Below are 7357 nucleotides of genomic sequence, written 5' to 3' on the forward strand. Positions count from 1 at the left end.
AGTGTAATAACTGGGACAAATGGGCATATAAGTTACATGGATTTTAATTATAGTAGCATGCATTATTTAAAAACTATAATGGCGGAAAACTGAAAAATAATGTTTTTTTTCCCAAATGTTTTCCTATTTTCCCGTTAAAACACATTTAGAATAAAATAATTCTTGGCATAGTGTCCCACCTAAAGAAAGCCTAATTGATGGTGAAAAAAACAAGATATAGATCATTTTATTGTGATAAGTAATGATAAAGTTATAGGCGAATTAATGGAAAGAGCGCTGAAAGGAGAAAATTGCTCGGATGCTGAAGGGGTAAAACCCCTCAGTTGTGAAGTGGTTAATCCTATACACGTTTAGGAAGGAAAAAAACAGTCAAAAAACATTGCATGCAACTAGACCGTTTTTTTTCCATTTAAACGGTCGGATTCGGGCATCCGAACCGGATCCGGATATCTGGATATCCGGATCCGGATAAATTCAGGTTTTAAAAAGTCATATCCGAGCATCCCTGTTCTTCGAGTCTCAGGTGGTAATGTCCCCTGGGTTTTCTTTTTTCCGCACTTATAGTACTTGTCAAGTGGAGCACTTTACTAGGTAGCCTGGGCTCCTTGTCATTTCCTACAGTGGGTGGAAAGAGAGGAATCCCCGCCCACTAGATGATTAGCATAATTTATTCACCTTTGGCTAGTACCCAAGATGCAATAGTGGTTGCAATATTGCTGTTCTCTGTCAGGAAATTTGATTTCCAAGCCAAAATATTTAGCCCTCTCCTGTTTATTGCTCGGCTTTCTGCAAGGTTTTCACCCTCCAAACTATAGGGGACTCTTGGTTTTACTCTCCCTAATGTGCAGATAGTATCAGGGCGCGGGGTATATATACTCTGGTGAAACAGCCCTTAGTTGTGCTCGCTTCGGCAGCACATATACTAAAATTGGAAGAGAAGATTTGCATGGCATGGCCCCTGCGTGAGGATGACACGCAAATTCGTGAAGCATTCCATATTTTTAGGCATCTTCCTGTGGGCAAAACCTTGACCTTTTCATACGACAGAACGCAGCTTTACATGTCGGGGTTCAAAGTGCTACATGTGAGAGCACCCGCAAAGCTTCTCTAAGCAATGGTATGCAAACAGAGTTCTGGGCTTCTTTGCAGATGTGCTTTCTTCGGGTCTCAGGTGGTACCCCCTTTAATACCGGTCACCAAAGAGTTAAATGTGACATCATCTGAGCCATCGCCCCAAACTTACAATTGGCTCAGACCCCTTGTGGTGTCATGACACACACCTACTTAATTAATATTCCGAGTGCTCTCTAACCTACATACAAGGAATCTAATGTTTGGTAAATATTGGCTATGTTTATCTTTCTGCCATCTAACGGTCTGGGGCAGTTTAGGCCTGTTGCCTTTCACCAGGGACATGTTCGGGGCATGTTCCTGGTAACTGCCTGCATCCTCTCTTCTGCGAGAAACTCTTCTTAAAGGTATACTCTGTGAACCAAGCCTTTTACCTAAACTCAGTCCAAATAACTGAGGCCTACTTAAATTATAACATGGTCCTCCTCCCATATACAGTTTCCTGGTGGCCCACGGGCCGGAGTTTGACACGCATGCTCTAGAGCCAAGTCAGTTAACCTACCAGTATTTCTTTGATGGTGTGTGGCTGGATAGTGTACTGTTTAAGGGCTCTGCCTCTGACACAGATACCCTGGGTTCAAAACTTGGCTCTTCCCGTTCAGTAAGCCAGCACCTATTCAGTAAGGAGTCCTTGGGCAAGATTCACTAACATAGTTTCTGCCTATAGAGCACGTCCTAGTAGATGCAGCTCTGGTGGTTTGAGTCAGCCAGGAGAGAAGCACAATGTAAATGTTATTTGACTTGTCTTTTAATTGGTCCAGATATATGTGTGTGAAACTGCACAACTGGACATGTTTACCTGTTCCATAAGATGTTTCATCACGCTTACAAAGTAGCTTCTGTTTTAACGAGTGGCAGAGATTCCTAGACACTCTGTAAATATAGGTAATTACTAATTTCAGCTAACAGCCTAGTTCTCTGACACCATTTTGGTGATGCTAGGGTTATAGTGTCTGACTGAGGCTGTGTACTGTCTCCAATATGTCTAGGCAAAAATAATAAAGCATGTTTAGTGATGGTTGTTCCAGTCTGACAAAGCCACTTTCACCCCTCTTTCTTCTCTGTCCAACATTTGCAACTCTCCAACCTAAAAAATGTGTCCTTTCTCTTTGAGATGCAAGTAAACTGTGTAACCATGACATTCCCAATGAGCCCTCCAATGTTGCTTGATCTCCCCACTGTACAAATCATTGCATTCCTCAGTAAATCAAACTACATACCCCAAGTTGCTTTTGCTTGTGTTTAGGAGATGGATACTGAGGATGGACAGGTTTTTGTCTTGGTGTGGTTCAAGGTTTGAGCTAAACAGGAATGAGATATTTCTTAACCTCCTTTATGGTCTAAAAGTGGTGCAATTGTTTCCGCTTTTACATCCTAAAATTCAGAACTAATCCTACTCCAGAGAGTCCCCCCAGTTATAGCAGTCCCTCACAGAACTCATGTCCACGGGATCCAGATTAGGGCCGTATTTCTTCCTCTTATCCTCGTAGGGGGAGCTCTATCTTAATGGTGAGATTGCCATCTGTCTTCATGTGACAGATGTCGGTCTAAACAAGGAGATCTAATGCTGAATACACACTATGCGTTTCTGCGTCGAATCCGTCTGTCAATAAGCGTCGATTCCATTATTTCCGAGCATTTCCGAGCGCATTTCGATGATTTTTAGGTCGATTGCCATGTAAAGTATGGCAAATCAACCTAACAATCCATCGAAATGTGAATCGGACATGTCGGAAATAATCGAATTGATGCGTATCGACGGACGCATCGAACGCGGAAACGCATGGTGTGTATTCAGCATAACACTTCGGTGGACAAATGAGACTGTCTGGATGCTGGGGAGAGGAGTTTTGAATGCTGCCCACTGCACTCTCTACAATAACCAGCCCGGTGGTCACCTCAACCCAGGCTTCGGATTACCCCTAGCAGAATTCTTTTTTTCTACAGTTTAAATTCAGCTTTATTAAAACAGAATAAAGAATTCAAACATATAAAAAAACAGACACATACTAGCTGGGTCGTAGCAATAGCCATAGCAGTCACAGCAACTGCTATGGGGCCCTGGAGCAGAAGGGCCCAGGCTTTACTTGATGTGTTCAGTATTTTCCACCCCCTGACTTTGTCTCTTAGCCAAAGGACTATACTCAGCTAATTTGCATCCCCATGCAGTGTACACTATCAACTCATATCCATAGGGTAGGTCAGGTGGAATTGCTGAAGAGTGCCTACATCTGAGGGCCCCATAATTTCTAGCTACACCACTGCATACTAGTAATAAGCAATGCAGCAAGTACAACTAAAGTCCGTAAAGGTACAGTCAAGTAAATAATACAACATTCGTACAAAGCGCCAGGAAGTCCACACATAAAAACAGAATTCGAATTTAAAGGGAACCTAAACTGAGAGGGATATGGATAATTCCTTTTAAACAATACCAGTTGCTTGGCAGTCCTGCTGATCCCTTTGGCTGCAAGTAGTGGCTGAAACACACCTGAAACAAGCATGCAGCTAATCCAGTCTGACTTCAGTCAGAGCACCTGATCTGCATGCTTGTTGAGGGGCTGTGGCTAAAAGTATTAGAGACACAGGATCAGCAGCAGGGATGCTCATCCGGATTCCAGATACCCTGGGTAACCCGGATTTTTACGCCATCCAATTCGGATTTGCTATCTGTGGATGTTTGCCCGCATAAACGCGGATATTGCGGATATCTGGATCTGAAGTACTGTAACTAAGAAGATGACGTCCTGGAGCCAATCAGAGGGCTCCCAGCAAAAGCCCTAGCAACCAATCACAGAGGAGAACCCTGGCCAGCCCTACCTGACCTCAGTGAGCCAATCAGAGGGCTCCCAGCCTAAACTCTGGCACCCAATCACAGAAAGGAACACTGGCCAGCCCCCCTGTATAATAAGGAGGGCTGCCATGATGAGACATATCGTCTTATGCTGGGCATACATGGCGCGATAGTTGTTATCAATTAAGCCGCTGGTGGCTAAATTGATAATATTCAACCTGTCCAATCACTGCGGCGGATCGACTCCGTGCTCGATCCCCGCGGACGGACAATGTAACAAACGAGCGGCTGATAAAGAACTGCCCGCGGGGCCGAGCGGGAATCGATCCACGCGCCCGCGCGGACGAGCGGGTACGCGCCGGCATCGAGCCAGCGGCTCGATTCCGGCGCAGAATTGCACTGTGTAAGCCCAGCATTAGCTTGCTGAATGCTCACTGAGAGACATGCTCCAGTGCTGGTGGCCTAGCAATTAAGGGCTGTACACAGTTATAAACCTAAAGCTGTTCAGTGAATAACCCCTTCACTACTATCACTACACTATTGTTAAATCGTTAGCTTGACTGATGTCATTGTATGACAGACAGAGTGTGTGCTAAAGTGCTGCTGGCCTAGCAGTGATAAAATGAAAGCTGTTCAGTGATTAACCCCTTCACTATCACTACACTATTGTTAAGCATTAATTAGCTTGATGTCATTTGTGTGACAGTCAGAGTGTGTGCTGCAGGCAGCTGCTATGTGTCTATGTGTGTGCTGTGCACAGACCAGGCCAGCTGCTGCCTGCTGGCCAGCTATTAGCCTTAGGTATAGGTTAGGGATTAGGGGATAGGATTACTGTGTTATTGTGTAGTTAGTACTGTAGTACTGCAGTCAGTGCTAGTAGTTGTTAGAGTAGTAGTACTACTGTGTTAGCTTTCTACAGAACTGCTATGCTGTGAGCAGTGCCAGTTTGACAGTTAGTGTGCACTAGTGTCTTCTCCTCTGCTGTCTGACTGTCACTCGGCACTTGGCACGTGTCAAGTGGCACTTGGCACGTGTCACTTGCCACGGGTCGACTGGCACGTGTCACGTGGCGCTTGCCAAGTGCCATGTGACACATGGCAAGTACCACGTGACAAGTGTCACGTGGCAGTCACGTGGCAAGTGACACGTGCCAATTGCCACGTGCAATTGCCACGTGCCACGTCCGGCATGCTCCTGGAACACGTTACACCTGCTGCTGCTGCATTGCCCTGTTCCTGCTGCCTGTGCAGCTCCCACCGCCAGGCCAGGGTGCCACAGGCCACTGACACCTCCTATATTTAACCCAAAACACAAGTGCTGCGTAATTTTTTTGGAGGTGTCTTGGCTGAAAACTGTCATGTCCCAGTTGTGCGGTAGGACTTTGGACACAATGTGGGCTTCACGACCGCTGTCTGGAACCATTTTTTTTTAGGGGGGGGGGGAATTTTAAGTCCCCACATCATCAATTAGTGTTCCCCTTTAAAAAATAATGATGCAACATGCCTCATTTACCCTAAAAAGCATTTTAAAAGCAATTTAAAGGGCACTTCCGATTTTCTATCTGGATATCCGAATCCACCCGAATAGCACGGATAATGCATTCGGATGTCCGCATGAACACGGATATCTGAAAGTTCGGATTCAGATATCCGATCCGGATCCGGATATCTGGGTATCCAGATCCGGATCAATTCGGATTTTGAAAAGTGGTATCCGAGCACCCCTGATCAGCAGGAGATTCAGGCAACTGGTATTATTTGAAAAGGAAAAATCTATATCCTTCTCAGTTTAGGTTCACTTTAAAGAGGAACTGTTGCAAAAATCTTAAAATTTAAAACACATACAAATAAAAAGTACATTTCTCCCAGAGTGAAATGAGCCATAAATTACTTTTCTCCAATGTTGCTGACTGTCACTTACAGTAAGTAGTAGAAATTTGACATTACCGACAGATTTTGGAATAGCCCATCTTCCCATAGGGGGTTCTCAGGGTTTGTTTTTTTTTAAAAGCACTTAGTGAATGGCAGTTGCTCCGTCCAACTGCCAAAATAGTTTGCAGTGAGCAGAGAGACTGGCCAGCATCTTTGTATTAATCGTTTTCAGGGAATGTCTTTATAAAGAATAAAGGCCATGCTGAGAATCCCCCATGAAGAGATGGACTAACCAAAAACCTGTTGGTAATATCAGATTTCTACTACCTACTGTAAGTGACAGCAACATAGGAGAAAAGTAATATATGGCTCATTTTACTCTGGGAGAAATGTACTTCTCATTTGTATGTTTTTTAAATTTGAAGATTTTCGCGACAGTTCCTGTTTAAAGACCCTTTGTATAATAAACATGAAAAATAACCAGGGACCTAAACTGGCTGTACGACTGTAATCCAAGCATCCCAAATAAGATTATATCTATCTAGATTGTCAGAGGAAGCATAAAAAATCCTATCCGTCAATCTAATCTGATTAACCCTACTTGATACCAAGGAGAAAGGAATCTCGACCCGTTTCCAATTATAAGCAATAACCCAGTTAGAAGCTAACAAAATATAATGATTTAGACAACAAATCCGTCTAGGGACGTCAGGGTTCGGAAACCACAGCAAGGCATGCTCGATAGTCAATTGTATACATACCTTAAATACCATCTGAATAAGTGACTTAAAGGGACACTGTAGGGGGTCGGGGGAAAATGAGTTGAACTTACCCGGGGCAGGTGACAGGCCCAGTATAGTCTGTGTCTGAGCAGTACGCTCCTGGTGACATCAGCGGGATTGAGGACATGGCAACGCAGGCGCAGTGGTTTTCAGACTTTAAAGTCTGAAATTCCAGAAGTGAACCAGAGGCGGAGCCAGAGCATCGGTGAGTGGCTGCGCGGGCACAGGACGTCTGCGGGGGACCATTAGAAGCCCCGGGTAAGTTCAACTCATTTTCCCCCGACCCCCCTACAGTATCCCTTTAACCTCATTCCAAAATTTAACTGCTGTAGCACAGGTCCAAAATATATGGGGGAGTGAACCCCCCTGACAACAGCCCCTAAAACAATAGCAGGGCACGTTTTTTTTTTTACTACCCTGAGCATGGGTCGGGAAAACCACGAGAGATATTAAAAATCTACAACATTCTAGCTATGTATGGAATCACTAAAGGTGGCTACTAACGGTCCAATTTCTAGCGAAAAATCGTTAGAGCGATCAGAAATTCTGATCAGATTGGTTACAAATAATCTCCGTCGATGGGCACAATCAATTACAAGTGATTATAAAAACAATCGTCCGACTGAATTTTCGTTGAACCAAATTTGGATTGTCTTGTCGGTTGTGATAGACAGGGGTGCTCATCCGGATTCCGCATATCCAGTTAACCCGGATATCCGAACTTTTTAGGCCTATCCGGATTGGATTCGGATTCCAGATAGTTTTCCAAATCCGGATAG

General features: G+C 44.4%; 1 non-coding gene across 1 annotated transcript; it reads left to right on the top strand.

The window, feature by feature from the left end:
- Nucleotides 1–898: 898 nt before the first annotated feature.
- Nucleotides 899–1003, top strand: LOC137555090 (U6 spliceosomal RNA). The gene has a single exon (XR_011027792.1). It is a non-coding gene; the product is annotated as a U6 spliceosomal RNA (small nuclear RNA).
- The last annotated feature ends 6354 nt before the right edge of the window (nucleotides 1004–7357 follow it).

The sequence above is a fragment of the Hyperolius riggenbachi genome, chromosome 2, assembly GCF_040937935.1.
Source record: "Hyperolius riggenbachi isolate aHypRig1 chromosome 2, aHypRig1.pri, whole genome shotgun sequence".
Lineage (NCBI taxonomy): Eukaryota > Metazoa > Chordata > Amphibia > Anura > Hyperoliidae > Hyperolius > Hyperolius riggenbachi.